Here is a 23,268-nt window from a genome sequence, read left to right on the forward strand (position 1 = left end):
GCCCCTATCCAAGTGTTCTGAGCCTGAGGCCTGCTGAGTGAGCACACACGTGTTCAGAGATCCCTTCTTGAGCCAGCACTAGCACGGATCCTGCCAGGGGTGTCCCCAGGCAGTCCAGAAATAGCAGCCAGTGCCAGGGTTTTGCAGTGAATGCCAGGCCAGTTAACTTGGTACTAGGAATGCAAAAGTGTGTGCCAGAAGAGAGACTGTATCTGCCCAGGGGATTAACAGACAAGTGACATCAGGAGAGAAGTGAATGTGGAGTGGGTGGCTGCACACATACGGCATTGTGGGGAGCCAGAGGGCTGAGAGGCAAATCCACACGGGCTGTCTGCTGATAACAAGCACTCTCAATGGCGGGAGTGACAGCCACTGTCCATGCCCCGTGGGAGCCTGTCAGCTCTAGATCCCAGAACCAGGATGGAGCTTTGCTGAGCCTATGTCTTTCCTCCCAGAGGAAGCTGGAAGGGCAAGGCCCTCTCTGCCTCCTCCATCCCCATGTACCTGATTTGGACAGCGGGATTGGCTGCCCTTGGAAACATCTTTGGGAGTTCTAGGAGGTTCAGGGGTCTCTGATACAGAGAATATAAAGCCCCAGGGAGGTCATACAGGAGCAGCCTCTTGGGTATTCATCTCTGGTTCCTGCTGTTCTCTCCACCTGACACAGCTGGATGGGGCCTCCCCCTGGATCTCATCTGCTTTCTGGAACTATGAAGGAGAGATTGGAAAGGGGAACCAGGAGGGAAGAAGACTACTATGAGACCACTGGAGGTCCAGCTCTGAGTCAGAAGCCTAAGAGGCCAATGTGTGCCAAGAACAGGGCAAAGAGATGGAGCAGGGTGATGTCCTGCCCTCCTTTACTCTGCATGGAGGTAGCCAGCAGTTTCTCTTTGCTCCTGATTAGCTGAGAACACTAAGTTGCAGGAAAGGGAAGTCACCCACTGAAGAGGGCTTTTTGCCCCTCTAGTCCAGCTTTCTTCCCTGTATATCCTGCTGCTCAGGAGAAGCCATCCCTTCCCCCACTTGTTCCTTTCCTTCCTCTCCCCTTCCCATATGTGCCGGCTAGCTTTTGTTTTTAATTTATTACTTTTTTTTTTACATTCTGACCACAGTTTCCCCTCCCTCCTCTCTTCCCAGTTCCCCCATCTCCCCTCTGTCCCCCTCTCCAACTACTCCAACTCTCCTTCTCTCCAGAAAAGGGCAGGCCCATGGATATTAACCAAACATGGCAAATCAAGATGCTGTAAGATTAGGCACCTCCCCTTGTATTAAGGCTGTGTGAAGCAAAGGGTCCCCAAAACAGGCAAAAGAGTCAGAGACAACCCCTGCTCCCACTGTTAGGAGTCTCACAAGAAGACTGTAATATATATGCAGAGGGTCTACGTCAGTCCCATGCAGGCTCCCTGGTTGCCAATTCAGTCTCTGTGAGCCCCTATGGGCCCAGGTTAGTTGATTCTGTGGGTTGTTTTCTTGAGATGTCCTTGACCCCTCTGGCTCCAAAAATCCTTCCTCCTGATCTTCCACAAGATTTCTCCCTGTTTTGGCTAGATTTATGTCAACTTGACACAAACTAGAGTCATCTGAGAGGAGGGAACGTCGATTGAGAAAATGCCTCCATCAGGGAGAACTGCAGGCAAGCCTGTAGGACATTTTCTCAATTAGTGGTTAATGGGGGGATCCAGTTCATTGTTAGTGGTGCCATCCTTGGGCCGGTGGTCCTGGGTTCTATAAGAAAGCAGTGTAAGCAAGCCAGTAAACAGCCCCCTGCCCCGTGGCCTCTGCATCAGCTCCTGCCTCCAGGTTCCTGCCCTGTTTGAGTTTCTGTCCTCACTTCATTCAGAGATAAACAGCAATATGTAAGTGTAAGCCAAATAAACTCTTTCTTCCCCAAGTTGTTTGCAACCATGGTGTTTCAGCACAGCAATGGAAACCCTAAAGAGGATACCATCTATCTACCATCCATCCATCCATCCATCCATCCATCCATCCATCCATCCATTCTCACTCATGCAGCCTGAGAACCTGAGCCTGGTAAGGAAGCTAAGAGGTAGCTAAGTCTGCTTTACTGACCAGTAGTTTTACCTTTGTGTGAAACCCATCTTATTAGCTCTTTTTTTTTTTAATGGTTTGTGTTTCTTTAAAAATCAGAGATGAAGTCTCTGTTAAACTCTCAAGTTACAACAATTATCCTGTTTTATTGTGAGAGTTCAGAGCTTTAGCACTTAAGTTTTGGTCTATGGTGCATCCAAACTTGTGTGTGTGCGTGTGTACGTGTGTGTGTGTACGTGTGTGTGTGTGTGTGTGTGTGTGTGTGTGTGTATGCGCATGCGCGTGCGCGTGTGAGCTCACATGTGGTAAGGCTTGGGGTTGGACTGTGACACTTACTACCTTGTATGTGTGGTGTGAGGTAAGGCTTGGGGTCTGTTTGCTTTTCCCCTTGAATACCTCGTTTCTCGGGGTCTTTCATGAAGATTATTTCCCATGTATTGCCTTAATTCTCCAGTCACCATTGACTCCTTTTAGGCCAGTCAGTTGCTTTGTGTTCTATGAACTTCCTATTTGGTTCTATTGAGCTGAATGTCTAAAATTGTGCCAACATCACACTGCCATTCATATATCTTATTAGTAAATCTTGAATTTGGCTTAATAACATCTGAGATATTTTCTTTTCTCAGAATTGGTCTATTTGAAACCCTTTGTGCTTCCTTGCTTATTTTTGAGCAAGTGTGTTGGTTTACGTGTGCTGGGCTTTGGTGGCAAAGGCTCTGAGTCTGCACAGTTATATTTTGTGATTCATGGATTCAGCATGACTCTCTGTTTACTTAGATCAGTTTTTAATTGCTGTGAGTAATAATTTATAGTTTAAGTATACAGGAAATACACACATTTTATTACCTCTATTTCAAACTATTTCCTGAATTTCCTCCCATTATAAATGCTATTCCTAAATTTGCATTTCCAATTATTCATTTCCAGGGCATAGAAATACAATTGATTTTTTTTTTTACGTATTAGCCTTGAATCTTGTTACCATGCCAACCTCACTAATCAATCCTAGTGGCTTTTTTCTGTTGATCCATTTGGATTTTCTTTATAGGCAGATGATAAATTTACAAGAGGGAGGGAGGAAAAGAGAGAGAGAAAGAGGGAGGGAGCACCTTTGATATCTTTTCTTTTCAACCTGTGATGCTTTATTTCTTTTTCATGTCTGTTTGCACCAAACTAGGCCTCTCTCAAATTGTTTAGTAGAAGAAATGTCCACCTTATTTTCAATCTCAAGTGCAAACAAATTTTTGCCATCAAGTTGTGATATTAATTCTCTGATTTCAAAGATGTTCTAGAAGTTTCCTTCTATTCTTAGTTTATGATGTGGTTGGATTTTGGTTTAGCCTTAAATCATGAAGGAGGGGGCATTTTTCTCTGATCTCTCTCTCTCTCTCTCTCTCTCTCTCTCTCTCTCTCTCTCTCTCTCTCTCTGTGTGTGTGTGTGTGTGTGTGTGTGTGTGTGTGTGTGTGTGTGTGTGTGCAGGTGAGTGCAGGTGAGTGCAGGTCAGAGAAAGGCATTCTCCTCTATCAACTCCCTGTCTCATTCTTGGAGGCAGGGTCTCTCCTGACCCAGGGATTCATGGGAGATTTATTTCAGTTAGGTTGGCAGCCATCAGGCCCCAGTGATCTTCCTGTCTCTGCTATCCATCCCCTGCCATAGTGCTAAGGTCACAGGCACATACATGACCACATCCATTTTGTTAAATAGGTGCCAAGATCTGAATTCAGTCCTTGTGATTATGCACCAAACCCTCTTAACTATTTAATTCTCTCTTCAGTCTCTCCAATGCCTTTTCAATGTGCCCCCCCACCTCCGCACTGTTTTTGCTCATTAAAATAGTAAGGTATATTGAATTTTGAATGTCAAACCACCATGCATTCTAAAGAAACATCACTTAGTTATGAGTTAATTTTCAAATATATTCCCAGGTTTGGTTTATTATATCTTGCTGAGCTACTGTGCTCTTTGTTGTCATGGACACTGGAGCTTTCCCTTCCTATCATAACCTTGGTTTATGCCATAAAAAGAATTAAGACATTTTCCTTCCTCCTCTGTGACTGAGGCATTTCCATAGGTTTGGTTCTGGCCATAAATGTTTTATATAATTAACCACTGAAAGCCATCTACAGCTGGATATCTTCTTTCTGGAAATGTCCTAAAGTACAGAATCAATTTTTTAAAACATAGTTGTGGGGATGAGATACATCTCAGCAGGTAATGGTGTTTGCCACCAAACCTGAGTTTGATCCCTGGGACTCACACAGTGGAAGGAGAGAACTGACTCCCAGAAGTCATTCTCCAGCTTCCACACCTGCATTGTGACATGTATGTCTCACACACATATACATATTTTTAATGTAAAGAAAAGAAAACCTAAATGTGGACTCTAAAGCCAGAAACAAAACAAATTATGTTAGCCTTTATTACTTCTTTTCCATGTTGTACTGGCTTCTAGCCAGAGGAATGAAGCAAGAAAAAATAATGAAAGGCAGCCATATTAGAAAGTAAGGCATAGAGCCATTTCTGTTTTCATCTAAAATGATACATTAAGAAAACAAAGAACACAAGCCGGGCGTTGGTGGTGCACGCCTTTAATCCCAGCACTCGGGAGGCAGAGGCAGGCGGATCTCTGTGAGTTCGAGGCCAGCCTGGTCTCCGGAGCGAGTGCAAGGATAGGCTCCAAAGCTACACAGAGACACCCTGTCTCGAAAAAAACAATAAAATAAAATAAAATAAAGAAAACAAAGAACACACAACACACTCACAATTAAAGCTAATAAACGGTGTTAAGACAGATGTGCAATCTAAGATTTACATATACAAATTGACAGTGTTTCTGCATGTTGGCCAAATGTTACCAAAAACTGAAATAAACAATTATGTGTATAACAGTATCAAAAAAACCCAGTTCTTGGAAATAAGTGAAATATTTGTACACACACGCGCGCGCGCGCGCGCGCACACACACACACACACACACACACACACACACACACAGATGTTAGAGCTCTGTGTCTGAAAATACTGAAGAGCTGAATAACTGGAAAGGTATCCCATGTTCATGGATTGGAGTGCTCCATATTGTTGAAAAGGCAAGGCTTCCCAGAGTGGACACTCTGCTTCTAAAAGTCACTTAGAAATATAGACGACTCAAAATAGACAAAACAAAGCATATAAGGATGGGCAAAAAACGAGAGAACCACAAGTTCTGATCTCAAAGGTTATGATAGCACATTTTAAGCATACTATAATTAAAACAGCAAAGGATTGACACTGAGGTACACATGCAGATCCATGGAAAATAATTGAGAATCCAGAGATAAATCCATATGCTTTCGGTCAGTCAATTTTCAACAAAGACACAGGCACCGTTCAGTGGCAGGAATAACAGTTACTTCAATAAGGGGTACCAGGACAGCCATACAGTCACATGCCAAAGAAGAAGGGGCCATCCTTCAAGCCACATGTGTAGATTCACAGAATTTATATAAAACTCTAATGCATGGGCAAAACTAAAACTCCTGGGAAGAAAGTTGGGTGTGACTCCTCTTGACCTTTGATTAAACAATGGTTCCTTAGCTGTGATAATCAGATAAAACAACAGGTGACTTAGAGTCATCAAAGTGGCAAAGTTGTGCATCAAAAGATGCTATAAAGAAAGGGAAAAGAAACCCCCCAGGATAAGAGGAAGGATTTTGCAAATCAGAGATTCAGTAATAAAGAATTATTACAACTCAAAAATAAGGAGGTAGATACTTTTTATATAATTTATTTTTGAAATTTTTATTTTCAATCCTGTGCATGCATATGTATGTACACACGTGCCCACAGAGACCAGATGAAGGCGTCAGATCTGGTGGAGCTGGAGTTACAGGTGGTAATGGGCTGCCTGACATGGGTGCTGAGAACTGAACTCAAGTCCTCTGCAAGAGCAGCAAGCACTCTTTAACTGCTGAGCCATCATCTCTCCAACCCCTCAGTCTTTTAAATATGCAAAGGTTTTCAACAGACATTTCTCCAAAGCCACAAATAGCTGGAAAGCACATAGGACATTCAACATTGTTGGTCACTGGGACATGAAAACGAAAATCAAATGAGATGCCACTTCACACCTAGGATAGCTACAAAATACAGATGTAATGGGGGATATAAAGGAACTGATTTTTTTTCTCTTAGATAGGTCTCACTGTGTAGTCCTGGATGTCTAGATGGCCTGGAATTCACTATGTAGAGCAGGCTGGCTTTGAGCTCATGGAAATTTGCTTGCCTCTGCCTTTTGAGTACTGGGATTAAAAGCATATGCCACACACCAGGCAGGAATTGAAATTCTTATTTGTTGCTGATAGGAATGCAAAATGCTGTGGCTTTGGAACACAACTTGTCAAGCTCTCGAAAGGTTAACTATAGGTACCACGTGACACAGAAATTCTATTCCTAGAATCAAAAGCAAGAGAAATAAAGCATAGGCTTATACTTGTTAAGGAGTGTTGGCTGCAACATTGTTCACAATGATCAAAAGATAGAAAAAGTCAAATGTTTCTTGAGTAATGAGTGGACAAATATGACCTGTCCATGCAATAGGATATTATTTGAACATCAACAAAAATAGAATATGGACATATAGGTGAATCTGGGAAAAGGAAAGTATACTAAATGAAAGAAGACAGACAAAAAAATGTGCCATTTATCACACAATTCTGTTTTGGTTTTTGTTTGTTTGTTTTCCAATATAGAGTTTTTTTCTGTGTAGCCCTGGCTATCCTGGAACTCACTCTGTAGACCAGGCTATCCTTAAACTCACAGAGATCTGCCTGCCTCTGCCTCCCGAGTCCTGGGATTAAGAGCGTGAGCCACAACTGGCTGGCTTACAGTTCTATTCGTATAGAATGTTTAGCATGTCCATGGGACAGAGAGTAGACTAGTGAGGTGGGGTGCTGAAGGAAGGAGGAAATTGGGAATGACAGCTAAGGGATCTGGATTTCTCTTTGTGGTAACAGAAATGTTGAGGTTGGGTGGAGTTCATGGGTGCATGATCTTGAGTACGCTTAACATCATTGAAACGCACATTTCTTTCACATTTTAGGCTACATGGAAATTTATTAATTTCATCTCAACAGAAAATAGACAAAAACTATTCTGAATTTTATTTCTTCTGAAGCAAAGAAGAAGCAAAATGGTTCTGGGCGTGCATTGCAATTGTTTTGCCCATTTCCATCTGAGTCACCGAGTTCGCTCGCCGAAGCTTCTGTTGAACATACTTTGGAGCCTCTCATTCAGCCCCAACTTAATCATTTCTGTCCTTCTTCTCCCTTGATCTTTTCCTCAGTAGTAAGTCTAGTAAGCTTTAATTTTGTTGATACTTCCAAAGAATCAGACTTTGGTCTTCCCCCCTCTCTCTCTCGCCCTTCCCCTCCTTTTTCTCCCCTCCTCCTCTTTTTCTCTCCCCTCTTCCACATTCCCTCTGTCACCTGTCCATATTGAAAGGTTATCCTTTTAGCTCTTATTTTTCTTCCTGTTTACTGTTGATTTAAAATCTCTAGATTTTTTTTGCTGGTTTTTGTTTTGTTTTGTTTTCTGTTTTTTGGAGACAGGGTTTCTCTGTGTGGCTTTGGAGCCTGTCCTGGAACTAGCTCTTGTAGACCAGGCTGGTCTCGAACTCACATCGTTCCTTCTGCCTCTGCCTCCCAAGTACTGGGATTAAAGGCATGAGCCACCCACACCCCGCAACATCTCTAGTTTCTTGAGTTAAAAACGACACAACTGACTTGAGGCTTCTCTCTAAAGTAGTTATTTAGTGTTACCACTTCCTCCTGAGCCCTGCTGCAGGGTCCCCTCAAACCTCTCTTTTTATGTGCATGGGTGTTTTGCCTGCCTGCGGGTACTTCTGAGCAGCCATGTGGGTGCTGGGTGCTGGAAACTGAACCCAGATCCTATGGAAGAGCAGTGAGTGCTCTGAAGTTCTGAGCAATCTTTTCCAGCCCTGTCCGCTGTCACTCTGACATGGTCTATCGTCATGTTGTCCCAATACAAAGATCTGCTTTCCCCATGGCTCTTCCCTCGTGCCCATCGTTTATTTAGGAGTACAGCTTTTAATTACCAACCACTTGGGGGGACTTGTAGCTATCTTTCTCTTATTGATTTCTGTTATTGACTTCATTATGTCATGTTCACAGAATATACTTTCTGTGACTTTGGTCTCCCTGGTTTTGTTTTATGGTCTGGAATATGCTGTCCAGGCGAATATTTCAGCCTTAAAGAGAGCATGCGCTCTGCTGGTGTTGGGTGTCAAGCTCCATAAATGTCAATTAGGTCAAGTGGATGGGTGCTATTGTTGGGCTCTTCTCTGTTCTCACTGATTTTCTGTGTCCTGTCAATTGCTGAGAGAAGTGCTGCGATTTCCAACAATCACCGTAGATTTGTCTCCTTGCCTTCTTGTCTCTATCTTTAGCTGTGCCGTTCGACTTGGAAGCGCTAATGTTCTGTGCATACATATTTAGGGCTGTGACAGCTTCTTGATTAAGTGGCCTATTTATCAGTGTGAAGTGTCTCTCTCTCCAGCCCCGGTCACAGTTTTAGTTTTGAGGTTGACTCTGTGTGGCATGGCTGCACTGCCATTCTTTGGGTTAAGGGTTGTACTGGAAATATTTGTCCATCCCTTGCTGTTTGGGTTGAGAGCCTAACCTAGAGCCTAGCCTAGAGCCATCTCCTCAAACACTGCCTCTTTTCTGTCACCCTTGCTGCATCATGACATGAGAAACATGTTCTCGTGGAAAACACGGAGCTGGGATTTGCCTTTCGTTCCTAATGTTTCTGCCTTGCAACTGGAATATTCATATCTTTTCTGACTTCATGTAATTATATCATCGGTAGAGTTTGTATTTCATATATATGTACAGGAGTGTGTATAGGAAGAGAGAGAAAGAAGAGAGAGGGAGAGATACAGAGAGAAAATAGGAGCATGCATGACAAAGCACATATGTGGAGATCAGAGGACAACCTCAGGTGCTGGACCTTGGCTTCCATCTTGTTTGAGGGGTCTCATCACAGTTGAGCACGCCAGACTCACTGGCTTAGGAGCTTCCTGGGGTTTTCCTGTCTCCTTCTCCCCTTCACAACAGGAAAGCTGAATTGCAGACATGCGCTATCATCTAGCTTTACTTGGGCTCTGGGAATCTGAATTTATGTCCTCATGCTGAGTGGTAAATGCTTTACCCACTGAGACATCTCCCCAGCACTGATACCACTGATGTGAATTTACCATATTGTGACTTTGATGTTTCCAGTGTGTGTGTGTGTGGGGGGGGTTGCCGTTGTTTCCCTTATTAGCTTGGCTCTTTTGTTTGTTTGTTTTAGTTTTTCTTAGTTGCTCCAGTATTTTAAAAAACTAAGGTCCAAAGGAATCGATTCTTCCCATGTAACTGAGTTGCAGCATCATCTGGGGTGGGGAGAGGCAAATATTTATAGGATCATAGAGAAACCCAGGACTCCATAAGGTAGAGTTCCCAGTGTCTACCATTTAACCAGAATCCATATCGTAGAGAGCAGTCAGCCAGCAGAACCGGCAGGGACATCAAAACCTTTATTACACCTATATCCCTGGAGGTCAAAAAAGTTAAGTAAAGATGGGAATTTTTGTTTGCTTGCTTTGGTTTTTTAAGAGGGACTCTCACTGTCCTGGAACTCATTGCTAGCCTGGAAATCACTATGTAGACCAGGTTGGCCTCAAACTCACAGAGATCCACCTGCCTCTGCCTCCTGAGTGCTGGAATTGATGGCATGTAGCACCACATCCAGTCAAAGACACAGAATTTTAAGAAACCACCTTGAGCATCTAGACTTGAAAAAAATCTCCGTATTTGGTGCCAGTGACATGGCTCAGTGGGTAAAGGGGCTTGCCACCATGCCTTACCCACAGGTTCAATCCCCACAACTGACATAGTAGAAAGAGAAAACGGACTCCTGAAAGTTTTCCTTTGGCTTCCATATGCATGCCATGTCAACAAAAATGTAAATGTAAATGCTTCCCTCTGTGACAGTGGTTCTCAACCTTCCTAACGCTGTGGCCCTATTCCAGTTCCTCATGTTGTGGTGATCACCAACCACAAAATTGTTTTTGTTGCTGCTTCATGCCTGCAAATTTGCTACTATTATGAATCATAATATAAATATCTGATATGCATATGGTCTTAGGCAACCCCGTGAAAAGGCCATTTGACCCCCAAAGGGGTTGCAAACCACAGGTTGAGAACCATTGCTCCATAATGATGATAATGGACTGCACCTCTGAAACTGTACGGCACCCCCAATTAAATGCTTTCTTTTATGAGTTGCCATGGTCATGGTGTCTCTTCACAGCAATAGAAACCATGAGAAAACCACCAATCAAGGTTCATCTGCCCCAGCCAAAAGGAGTCTGCAAAAACATGGCCTCTGAGTGAAAAGTGTCATCCTGAATGGGGTCTCTCATGCCAGGAAAAGGACACTGGAACAAAGCAAGATGGTCTAAATGAACGTGGGTTTCAGTCGACCATAAACACTTTGATATTATCAGTGAGCTAATTGTAGTAACCCGTGTCACATAAAGTGTTAATAACAAGGCAAATGGTGGCAGGTAATGGGAACTCTGTGCTTCTCAATTTTTCTTTAAATCTAAAACTGTTCCCAAAATATAGGCTATTGGGGATAAGAAGAGAGTTTGACAGTATTTGATAGCATATCAGAATTCATGGGCTGCTGCTACTCAGCTTGGGGACGCATGCAGCAATAAACACTTACAGCAGAGGAAGAGAGCGTTCTCAAATCAATACCTGCAAGCTACCACTTTGAGAGACCAGAAAAAGAAGAGCAAATAAAAGTAGGCAGAGGGGGGAAAGGTATTAAAGTGGAAATCTACTAAACCAACAACAGAAAAACAATAGGAAAAGTCGATGAAGCCAGAAGTTGGTTCTTTTAGAAGATCAATGAGTCTGCTAGACTAGGGGGAGGAAAGAGGGAACATAAAAACTGGCTGAGATCAGTTATCAGAGCAAAATTATCACAAATTCTAAAGACATGGAAAGGATAATTTGGGACATTATGAAGAAGTTTTATGCTAATAACTTCTGCAATTGAGGTGAAATGGAAAAATGCCCCCTGTGACGGGGGGATAGAGAGGTGACCAGGAGGATAGGAATGTGTACTGCTCTTGCAGAAGACCTGAGTTGGGTTCCCAATGCCCAAGGCAGGTGGCTCACAACCACCTGTAACTCCAGCTCTGGGGGATCTAATGCCCTCTTCTGGTCTGTGTGAAACTGAATACACACACACACACACACACACACACACACACACACACACACATCCCTACACTACACATACTTTTTAAAATAGAAAATAAATTAAAAAAAAATATCACCTGAGGAGAGGCAGCTCTCCGGAGCAGACTGTAACTATGAAAGAAAGTGAGGTCCTTCCCATGGAGAAAGTACCAGGCTACTTCGCTCTGCTATTGAATTCTACCAAGCAGCTATGGGCAAAATAAAACCAGCTCAACCAAAACCCTCTCAGAGGACAGAAGAGGGCACATGTCTCATTGAATTATCCTGATACCAGTATCAAAGTGGCCGAAGTGTTTTGCTTTCCCACTGTTTTCCTTGGGTCTGGTTTTCTTTGTTTCTTTTTCTTTCTCTATTCTGGTTTTCCTTATGCTTCTGATTTTGCTCCACGGGGATTCTCAGATCTGTCTGTGTACAATTTCATCTACATTGCAAAGGTTTTAAACATTACATGTTCAAAATTTCCCCTCTTCTCATGGCTCTTATGGCTTGAAAATGCCCCGCCGCCATGTGTTTTCCTCATCCTCATCTCTGCAAGTGTGCTGCATTTAGTAGTTTTTTTCTGATATTTCTTCACAGTCACTGCCTTCTTCTTGCCCCTCCTCTCACCATAGGATCTAACCTCAGTTAGTCTTCTCTGAAATATTTTTAATTTCAGATACTAGATTTTCTTTTAATCTATACTTTTTTTTTTTTTTGGTTTTTCGAGACAGGGTTTCTCTGTGTGGCTTTGGAGTCTATCCTGGCACTTGCTCTGGAGACCAGGCTGGCCTCGAACTCACAGAGATCTACCTGCCTCTGCCTCCGGAGTGCTGGGATTAAAGGCATGCGCCACCAATGCCCGATTTCTATACTTTCTTTTTATAGCTTCAGTTTTTCTGTTTGGCGTGATCGTGTTTAATCTTTCTTCTTAAACATACTCCAAGTATTTTAGCATCCCTGTCTGCAAATCCCACCATCTCTGTCACCCCTGGTCCATTTCTATCCATCCACCTTCCAGCTGGAATGGGCCCCATTTTCCTGCGTCTTTGCAGTGTGCAGCCCTGGAAGATCTGTGTGCTAATCTGTACATAGTTTACATGCTACTTTACATAGAAAAGGTACTTTCTTCTCTTTCTTCCCTTCTTTCTTTTATTTTTCTTTATCTATTCTTTTAAAGCGGGGTTTTTCTTTATAGCCCTGGCTGTCCTAGAATTCACTTCATTGAGCAGGCTGGCCTCAAACTCTGAGGATCTGCCTGCCTTTCCCTCTCAAGTGCAGGGTTTCAAAGTGTGCATCACTATGCCCTGCTTGATAAAAAAGTACTTTTCAAATGTAATTAAGTTTACTAATCATTTGGCCTTAAAAAGAGAGTGATTATACCAAATTATATGGGGCGAGGAAGTCTCTAGTGTAATTACACCAGTCCCTAAAAGTAAAAATGTCTGAGGCCAGAGAGATGCCTCAGCAGTTAAGGGCTCTTGCTGCTCTCGTAGACGACTTGGGTTAAGTTCCCAGCATCTGCATGGCAGTTCACAACCACCTGCAACTCCGGTGACAGAAAATTCAATTCCCTCTTCTGAACTCTGCAGGCACCCAGATGCAGGTAGTGCACAGAAACTCACAGAGGTGCCCACACATATTCATGAACAATATAAATACATCTTTTTAAAGTAGAAATGTTTTTGATGGAAAGTCAGGAGATTTTTCAAAATGTGATGAACTGATGCCACATTTCTGCTTTGAAGTTGGAGGGGACATCATGACAGGGAAATGAAGGCAATCAATCCCAAGGGGCTGTGGATAGCCCTGGCTGGCAGCAAACCAAGGAAATGAGGACCTTGGTGCTGCAGCATTAGGAACTGAAGCTGAGCTTAGAAGATGGTCCCGTGATATGGGGAGAACTCAGTAAACTAATGTCCCAGATTCAGCCTCCTAAAACTAGAAGTGGAGAGCCAGCAGAGCAAGGCTGTGCCCAGGAATCTTTCTATAAGACCAGAAGTTATTGTTTCCTGGAGCTGCTAGCTTCATGCTAATTCCTTAAGTCAGTAATCAAAAACCGATATGCCTGGTGGTTTCCATTTGGATGTCAGTCATTGTAAGCAGTTCCCTTTTGGATGCTGGACATTTTTGTATTTAATCCATGCACATATTGCTCAGTTTGATCCTGTTGGTATGTAGGTCCCTTCAAGATGTGTTCAAGCTTGGATCCAGAGCATCCTAAGCCAGCCCCACCACCCAGGTGACAGCTTTTTGAAGACTGTATGACAAGCTTTTCTATTCTGGTGGAGGTTGACAGGAACAATCCACAGCTCTGTGGAGCTCTGGTGCTTGCTGTCCATTCTTTTTCTGATTGCATATGGCTTTCTTTTATACTGGCTCAGGTCAGTTATTGGCGAAAGTTCCAAGAGGACTCTCTCAGGACACGGGCACTGTCATTCACTGCCCATGTATTCCAGCCACCTCCCCTCTCTCTGCACTGTGATCTGTGTCCTCAACTCAGAGAGGGGAACTCATGGAGCATTTTAAATATTGAAACGGAGCTCCAAAGGCAGAATATTTCAGGCTGTGACCCAGACCCTGACTATTGAAAAAGCTCACTTGGCGACACTTGGGTTCAATGAGGAATGAGAACCATTAACCTGGAAATCGATAAGAATTCTCATTTGAGGATGGGCAGATGGGCCAGTCATAAAGTGCTTACATAGAGGGCGTGAGCTATGCCACGCCCAGCACCTACGTACAGAGTCAGACATGGTGCATGCCGGGAATGTGAGGTGCACAGTGAACATCCCCAGGGCTCATTGGTAAACTCCAGATGCAGTGAGAGACACTTATAAAACAAGATGGAGAGTGAGCGTGATACCTGGCCTCCCCACACAAGTGCACACATGTGCACACACAAACGTGTTCTCTAACACACAGAATGCTTATTCTTAGAAGGAACCTACTATTTGCTAAGCACATACATGTGCCGGGCATTCTCTGTCAGCTGTGAAGAGCATGGGGCTTGGGGAATTAGCCATCTGTCCCAAGAACAGTCTACAGGGCTCTATGCACCATCACTCTCCTGTGCCCTCCTTGATTGTGAAATGGTACCCAGGTTGTCTTGGCCTGTTTGACTCATGAGCAAGAGACAGTGGATAGCAGTTGGGCTGAGTCCCCACTGGCAGGCTGAGAGCTCTCATTTCATTCCCCCTCTTGCTCCTTCTAGAAGCCCCTGAGTGCACTGCTGACCTCTGGGGCTCCCTCTCACATCCTAAGGGGGGAGCAGGTGGCTCTTCTCTACTGCTGGGCAGGTCCCGCTAGAACATTGGAAGCAGCAGCAGAATGGCAAGAGAGATAGCTTCCCCAGGTCCTCCAGCCCCACTCAGATGTCTGTTGTACCTAGAAAGACAGACTCACACAAGAGGGGAAGCCATAGACATGCTTTGCCCAATGTATTTTTAGTGTGTGTCTGCATTTGCACATGTATGTATGTGTGTGCGCACAGGCACTAGCCAGAGGTCAATCTCAGGAGCCCTCCTGAAACAGGGTCTCTCATTGGGACCCAGGGATCACTATTATTGGGCTTGTCTGGCTGGCCAGTGAACCTCAGATAGCCCCATCTCCATCTCCACAGCACTGGAATTACGAACATTGACTGCCGAGAAGAGGACTTATTTGTTGTGTTTAATTTTTATTTTTTTGTTTTGTTTTGTTTTTTTAAGGTGTTGAGGTCCCCTGGTCCCCATATCTGCACAGCACTTTACCAACTTAAGGATCTCCCCAGTCCCTCTAATGTTTTGTTTGTACAGATTTCTGGGTGGATACCCAGAGAAGCCTCAGAGCTATCCCAAGGATATTGAGAGATCTGGGAGGTGGACAGGTAGACAAGCCTTCCAGTAGCCCACCTCTCCTGGGACCCAGTCTACCTCCAGCCCTCTGCTCAGCCAGGCATAGGCATAGGCTATGTTCTGGCATAGACCCTCAGCAAGTTACAGCAGAGCTGAGGGATCCTCAGGCAGGGCTGCTGCTCAGGACAGGGGAAGGCTGCTCCATCCTGGCTCACCCTCCCTTCCAGGGACTGTGATTGAGGCATGTGGTTCCCTTGGAAACAGTGCTCCTTGTCTCCTGGGGTCAGAATCACTTAATCTGTAGTTACTGCAATTTTGAAGCTAGTGGGGGGAGAGACCCCGGACACCCTCCACATCGGTGCACCACCCGCCACACTCAGCAGCATCATTTCCCGAGGCGTGCAGATGGTCCTTCCTCATTCTCACACTCAGCTTTCCTGAGTGTGTGCACATGTGTGTGCGTGAGCGTGTGTTTGCACACACACACACACACACACACACACACACACACACACACAACTTTCCCCAGAGCTCAGACAGCTACTAATGACTCTGTTTTCTAGCCCCCAACTGAAAAGGAACAATCTCGTCCCTACCAATTACCTCCTCTCAGCACCCGTGGTTTCCCAACTACCAGCACCAAAACACCCTCACTTTTCAAAGGCTACATTACAATCAGATTACGGGTGGGAAGGAGGAAGCTGGCCAGGCAATCCATTTTCTTTGCTCTCTTCCTTTTAAGAGACGTCAATGTGTGCAGGAAAATTCAAGGGTGTGCTGGAGCATGACGTTGGTCAGGATGGTGGTTTAAATACTCAGCGCCACGTCTGTCTGTGTCCCATACCGTTCCTGAACTAGAAGCCCTTGGAAGGGCTGCCCCCTGTTTGATTCACACTTGACTCCCTCACGCCCTGGAGTCCAGTGGGTTCGTGCTAAATAAGTTCTGGGTCTCAAGTCTCGGAGATGAGCACTCTCAGAGCAGAGATGGCAAGCGCCCCACAGCTATACTCTAGTTCTGCCCATGGAAACAGCTAGCATGGATGAGAAAAGGGAAAGGCTAAGTGTCAGTGAGGGCTAGGAGGGCCCAAGCACAGGGTGGGAGATGACACAGCCAGTGCCAGGAAGCAGGTGTTGAAATGGATCTGCAGTTTGAGGCCACGCCAAGAAACTCAGGGAAAACATTTCACCAAAACAGTCAATGGAAAATAAGGGCAGCGAAGGGGCTTCTGGCCACACATGGAGCCTGGAGTCCCTGAGAGACCTGTGGTAGCAGAGATTAAGAGAGAAAGAGAATGGTGGAGCCCTTGAGTCCTGTCTAGCTAGGGTCCTTGTCCATCAGAGAACAGTCTGAAGGGCCTCCCCGGATGGTAAGGACAATGAAAGACACGGAAACAGCTCTTTTTAAAATTAAGAAACAAAATCAAGACTGTAGATGTGTATGGTGGTACTCTGCCCTCAGGTTCACCCTCCTGCCTGTGTCACACCTTTCCCTAGTCAGTATGACAGAGTGCATCTCCTGTCAGCCCCTAAGCCCTCAGAGGTCTACTTCATTCTTTTGTGCCGGGGAGGGAAGGGATGTGTATGGGGTAAGTGAACACGTAGGTGCACAGGTACGGCTGAAGCCGGGGGACATCCTCAGTTGCCAGTCTTCAAGCACTATCCATCTCCTTCTGAAATAAGGTCTCTGATTGGCTTGAAATTCACCAAGCAGGCTAGGCTGGCTGGCCAGTGAGTCCCGGGGATCTGCTTGTCTCCACCTCCCCTACAGTGCGGTTAGAGACATGGGCCACCATGAGTTCTGGGGCAAGCACATTACTGACTGAGTTATCCCTTACAAGCCCCTATTTTGTTCTTTCTAATGACTGAAGAGTAGCAAAGCCTTCATCTGTGTCTCTGCAATCATGCAAGGAATATCCCAGGACATACGTTTTTGAGTTATGCGATCAAATCCCTAAAGGCAAATGCACATGCATTTCAACTTTTGATGTATGTTATTAAATATACCTCAAATATATTGTAGCAATTTACACATTCAACAGCCATGTAAGAGATCTTTTTCTGTATCTTTGTCAGCGTTAGGTTTCATCACTTTAATTTTTGCTAATCGCATGATCTACCGATTTAATCTCATTATTGTTTTGCATTAATCATGAGAGATGAAGCATATTTCCTGTGTTCATTGTGTTTCCTGTCTCCAAAGACCACCCATTTGTTCCCTTTACTTGTTTCTCTTGGTTCCTATGTCTTTTTCTAACTGGTTTGCAAAGCCTGTTTGTATAAATAGACAAAAATGGATCTCCTGGCATATTTGCGGCAGACACTTTTGTAATTGGCTGTTTCACTTTGGAGAGAAATTTTTCTAATAGACACAATTACAATTGGAGAGAGAGCCAAAAACTATGTTTTTTTTTTAATGTTTTCTGGACAGCTACCTAGTTTAAACAAAATTTGTCTTCTAACATGTTAGAATGAGTTATCTTGTAAGCCTCTGAGAAATGAGCAGGTATGTTTGCAGAGGCTTAGGTGCCATCTCTGAAGAGCTGTGGCACTCACAGGAGAGGCAAAAGGATGTTAATACACACTCCTGTTTTTCTAAGACAAAGATGGATTTCAGCAGCGCCACACTGAATTTATGCTAATGCCAAGTAGAACTGAGGAAGTGGTCACACATCACACCAGAACTGAGAAAATCAAGATAAGCCTGAGCTGTCCTGTCCCCATTTTGCTAGGCTCACAGGTCCCCAGACTTCCAGGTCAGCCAGTCTTATTATAAGGGCTTGGGGTTGATTCTTAGCAACTTGGGCCTTATGGCTGCTGGAGGGAAGACTATCTTCCAGGAAACACTTAGAAACCTGTAGAGCATTATCATACGTGCAGAGCCAGTTAACATTTTCATTGAGCTCATGCTTTCCCTTCATCAGAGATTCTAGAAGCAACTAGCCAGCATGGTCGTTTTCCTTATTTTTTCCACACGTTGTCAAAAGTTTTGTGTACAGAGTCACTAAATTTCTTGTTCCTCACAATAACAAGGCCTTCAAATATTTCCAATCATGGGCTCTCACTGTTCATCATGCCATCAGGGGAATCTTTGGCAACTGTAGGTGTCAGCAAATTGGAGAGCCTATTCCAATACTTAAAAAATTCATCCTTACAATTCTGTTTCCCTAGAACCACTCCTGGCACTACAATCTGTATTAGTCAGAGTTCTCTAAAGAAACAGAACTGATAGAATTAAGATATATAATATAGAATATGTGTATATATTATATATGCATATATATTATGATATATATATATATATGATTTATTAGGCTTATAGGCTATGGTCCAAGTCCAATGCATGGCTGTATCACAATGGAATCTAGTAGCTGTTTAGTCCATGAGGCTGGATGTCTGGAATCACAACAGATACTCTGGGGACCCTGCTATGCACAGTCCCTGGCTGGCTGAATGACTGTATCAAAAGAGATCTAATAATAAGTCAGTACCAACCTGCATGGTCTCTGGAGACACCCTAGCTTTCCCTGAACTTGACCACATCGTGTTCAATTCTTTTTATCAGTGCACAGATGGCCACTTAACAGCTCTGTGGAGGACACGAGGCTGGTGGGAAATGCCGATACCACGGCAGGTCGGAACTGAGATAGGAGAAAACACAGACAGCTTGAGACAGGGTACGGAGGGGAGATGTGAGATCTGGCACTTTGCTGAGAGAAAGGGTGTGAGTCAGGGGAGCTTGGGGGAGATGCAAGCTAAAAGCGGTAGTTTATACAGAAAAAGACATGCCAATTCAAGATGTGCCTAGCTGCCAAGGAAAGTCTCAGGTCCCCAGAGAGACCAGTTCTGCACTGTGCTTGTCAGAAGAAATGGTTCCAAAAGGAAGATGTGTTCTCAGAGAAGCCCTGTGGACCGGGGGGGGGGGGGGGCGTAGGATGCTGGACCCTATCTGTGGCAGGGTCGGACCTAAGAACAGAAAGCAGACAAGTGACCATAGTTATAAAGGAGATGCCTGAGGCTCATGAAAAAGAATCTTCTAATCAGGGGGCTTCCCATGGGTGGGAAGGTATGGTGAAGCTAGATACTGCTTGGTCACCTCCATCCTAGGTCCCTCTACTACAGCTTTGGAACTTATGGTTCTGAGAGTCATGTTCAAGGACATGTAGATTTTTCCAGAGTCTCTTGGAAGACATGATGCTGGCTGAGCTCACAGAGGACCCTAGCCCAACTCCCAACATCCCGTTCCTTCTTCTGTCCCTTGACTGTGTAAGACTGAGAAAGTTCCCAGAGGCCACCAGCTGCAACTGCCTTCATGGCACAGTCTTTGAAAGGGGGCCCAGGATGGATAAAGGGGTGGAAGCAGCAACAAACTCAAGGTGACACAGAAAATACTAGAAAATGCTCTGACACTCAGCCCGGAGCTGTTGCTTCCCACATCCACACACCCTCTCCCCTCCCCAGACACGGCCAGCCCACCTGGAAAGAGCATCATTTGTGGAAACCCCTGTTCCCACCAATCAGACTCCTTATCACCTTGAGCAGAGAGAAGCATGACAACTTTGTCAAACCTACTGGAAGCTGTCCCTGACTCAAGCACAGGGATACCTGGAGTCCCCTCCCCTCCAGTGGAGCCCCTAACCTCTATCAGGTCCCCAGTGCTCCTGAGTGACCAAATGAAACTTCAAGATCAGCCCTACCGTGTGTGTCCAACTGTAGCTGGAAGGTTACAAGCAGCCAATGGTAGCTGTGGATGCACCCCAATGTAAGGTCACACACTTAGATTTTATGAAAATAAATTGTAACTGGAGTACACAGTTCTCAAGTATGAACTACCTTGTAGACAACAACATCATGTCTTTATTTTTTAACGACTTATTTATTTATATTTTTGGTACACCGTTGTTGTATCTGTGTGAGGGTGTCTGATCCCCTGGAGCTGGAATTACAGACAGTTGTGAGCTGCCATGTGTGGTTGCTGGGAATTGAACCCAGGTCCTCTGCAAGAGCAGCCAGTTCTCTTAACTGCTGAGCCATCTCTCCAGCCTCCAGCATCACATCTTTTTCTTTTGTTTTGTTTTTGTTTGTTTGTTTTGAGACAGGGTTTCTCTGTAGCTTTGGATCCTGTCCTGGAACTTGCTCTATAGATCAGGCTGACCCTCAAACTCACAGAGATTCACCTGTCTCTGCCTCCTGAGTACTGAGATTAAAGGTGTGAGCCACCACCACCCAGCCCCAGCATCACATCTTTTTTTTTTATGGTGAAAAAGAGTATATTTGGAATTAGCCAGCTGGACTCAGTTTAGATGATCTCAATTTTGTTGGCAACATCGAGAGCATCATAATCAGGAGCCAAGCAAAAGTATGTCTTCTTCTCTCCGTCAGGCCTTATGAGGGTGTTGACTTTGGCCACATCAATGTCATAGAGCTTCTTCACAGCCTGTTTGATCTGGTGCTTGTTGGCCTTGACGTCCACGATGAACACAACAAGTGTGTTGTTGTCTTCTATCTTCTTCATTGCTGACTCAGTGGTCAGGGGGAATTTGATAATGGCATAGTGGTCAAGCTTGTTTCTCCTGGGTGCGCTCTTTCGAGGGTATTTGGGCTGCCTCTGGAGCCCGCAGGGTCTTGGGCCGCTGGAAGGTGGGTGACATGCGGATCTTCTTTTTGTGGCTGTGGGATGCCTTTCAGCACTGCCTTCTTGGCTTTCAAGGCCTTCACTTTGGCTTCAGCTTTGGGAGGGGCAGGAGCTTCCTTCTTCGCTTTCGACGCCATCTTCCCAGCATCATATCTTGATAGCCAAAGATTGAACATCCCTGTCACTGTCTTGGATGGTTTGTTGCCCCTTCTACATACAAATCCTGTCACCCATTCTCCCCTTCTGTGCTCTCAAGCACCTTTGACCTCCTGACCCCATCCTTGGGATCCCAAAGTCATCCCAAGACCTGTTACTAGTCTGGTTGGACCTGGAGCTGGGATCCACCCTCAAGCCCTGAGCAAAATAGGGAACAAGCCCAGGAAAGTCTGGGGCAGGGAGGTTTGAGGCAGTGAGGACAGGAAGGGAGCTGACTTTTTTTCAAATTTTATTGTATCTGTGTGTGTGTGTGTGTGTGTGTGTGTGTGTGTGTGTTTGATGTGTGTGCACATAGACATCAGAGAACAACCTTCAAGAATCAATTTTCTCCTGCTGTAGGTGCAAGGGTTTGAACTCGAGTTATCAGTAATGTCAGCAAGTACATTTACTTGCTGAGCCATTCTGCTAACTGTGGAGCTGACTCTTTCTTCCATCCTGGGTTCCCCTTTCCAGGTTGGAGAGGTCAAGCCATGTGACATGCCCAGGATGCAGGATCCTCACAACCTTCAAAATTCACTTGCTGGAGAGTCTTCTGAATCATATACTCACTCCCCCAGGACTGTCTGTCTGTCTGTCTGTCTATTGTTCCTCCCTACTGGCTCTGGGTTTCTAGAACCTTCCATCTCACAAATACTCCAGAAAGCACTGTCAGTTCAATCCTGTTTACCAGGCTGCTTCCTGCCCTGCACTTAGTCTGTCCCAGCATACACTGCATTCAGCCGCTTCCCGCCACTGGGTCACTTCCTGGCACACTCAGCAACTGAGTTCTTCATCAGGACCCAGTAGCATGGCCTTCCCCACGGGGACACTTGTTTCCCACCTTGGGGACACCTGCTTCCTGCCCCACTTCTGTTCTTTGCCACTGTCCCCTAAGTTCAGGGTCCACTCATAGCTCAGGAGTCACTTCCTAGTGACCCTGCCCCATCCGTTTGTCAGGGGACAAAGCCAGGATCTAGGATGACTTCCTGAATCCGGGGCCTCAGGCTTTTTTCTTTTCGACATAGAATAAAGATGTTCTCAGTAGTCTCTGCACATTATATCTATCGTTTTATAAACTTCTGCCATCTCCAAATCCAAATAAGTAGCCCGTGTTTGTCAAGTGACTGCAAGATGTCATAGTCTAGTCGGACAAGAAAGAACCCCTCCCCTTCCATCAGCAGCCCCTGCAGGTCACATAACTTTGGATGCCAGGCTCTTGCTGCCTAGACCTGAGCCAGCCCAATGTACCTATAGGAAACACCTTCAAAGGTGCCCACTTTCCCTATAGACATGGACTGTCCTCCCGGCAGACACAGAATAGGGAAACTGAGGCCAGAGTGGCTCAGTAGCATATCTAAGGCCAAATTAATAACTCATGGAAGAGTTAGACCTTGAGGTCCTGTGCCCCAAATGTGAAGTTATGCTGTAGTTACAGACCCAGAAAGATGGAGTGTAAGAGAGAGAATGCATGCTTCCAGGTGGTGAGACATGGATGCACGTGTACAGGGTACATCACCATGCCTATACTCTTCCCTGGACTAAACACTGAGGTATATGAGCATCTCCCAACAAAACTCGGCAGAGTGACCCATGGCCCTTGGTAGTTTTATCTATGAGTCTACACCCATGTAAATTTTAAGTGCTTCTATAAAATGCCATGGATATAGTGGCTTGAAGGCAGATATGTATCTTACATCTGGAGGCTAGAAGTTCAACATGGAGGTGCCAGATGACCCCGATCTTGATGAGAGCCTCTTCCTGGTTTTGGCCAGCTGCCTTCTTACCAGGTCCTCGCCTGGCTTTTCCTTGGTCTGTGTGTACATGTGTGCTGAGCTCTGTAACATCCATTTTCATCCAGTTCTATGAAGTCAGTGGCCACCTGTTCTAACCTATGTCACCTCGGTTTCCTCCTCTGAGGGCCTGTCTGCAAATGCAGCTACGCCGGGCTTCAGTCTATGACTGTGGAAAACATTGACTAGAACAAATGTATAATGCTGTGTGTGTGTGTAAGTGAGAATGAAGTATTTTACTGACTACCCCATTATTCTTAGGTTGATTTATCTGTTATAATAACAGTATATTTGTTATAAGTTTTTAAACAACATTTATTTAGCATGTACATGCAGGAGTCAGTTCTCTGTCTACCATATGGTCCTGAGACTGAACGCAGGTCGTCCTGCTTGGTGGCAAGCAGTTAACCTGCTGAGCCATCTCACCAGCCCAGTTTGTAAATGTTTATGAATAAAAACCAAATTCAACTATAAG

General features: G+C 44.9%; 1 pseudogene; it reads right to left on the reverse strand.

Moving 5' to 3' along the window:
• Positions 1 to 20,457: 20,457 nt before the first annotated feature.
• On the reverse strand, positions 20,458 to 20,945 carry LOC107980077 (annotated as a pseudogene).
• Positions 20,946 to 23,268: the final 2,323 nt, after the last annotated feature.

This window comes from Cricetulus griseus (assembly GCF_003668045.3).
Source record: "Cricetulus griseus strain 17A/GY chromosome 1 unlocalized genomic scaffold, alternate assembly CriGri-PICRH-1.0 chr1_1, whole genome shotgun sequence".
NCBI classification, from domain to species: Eukaryota; Metazoa; Chordata; class Mammalia; order Rodentia; family Cricetidae; genus Cricetulus; species Cricetulus griseus.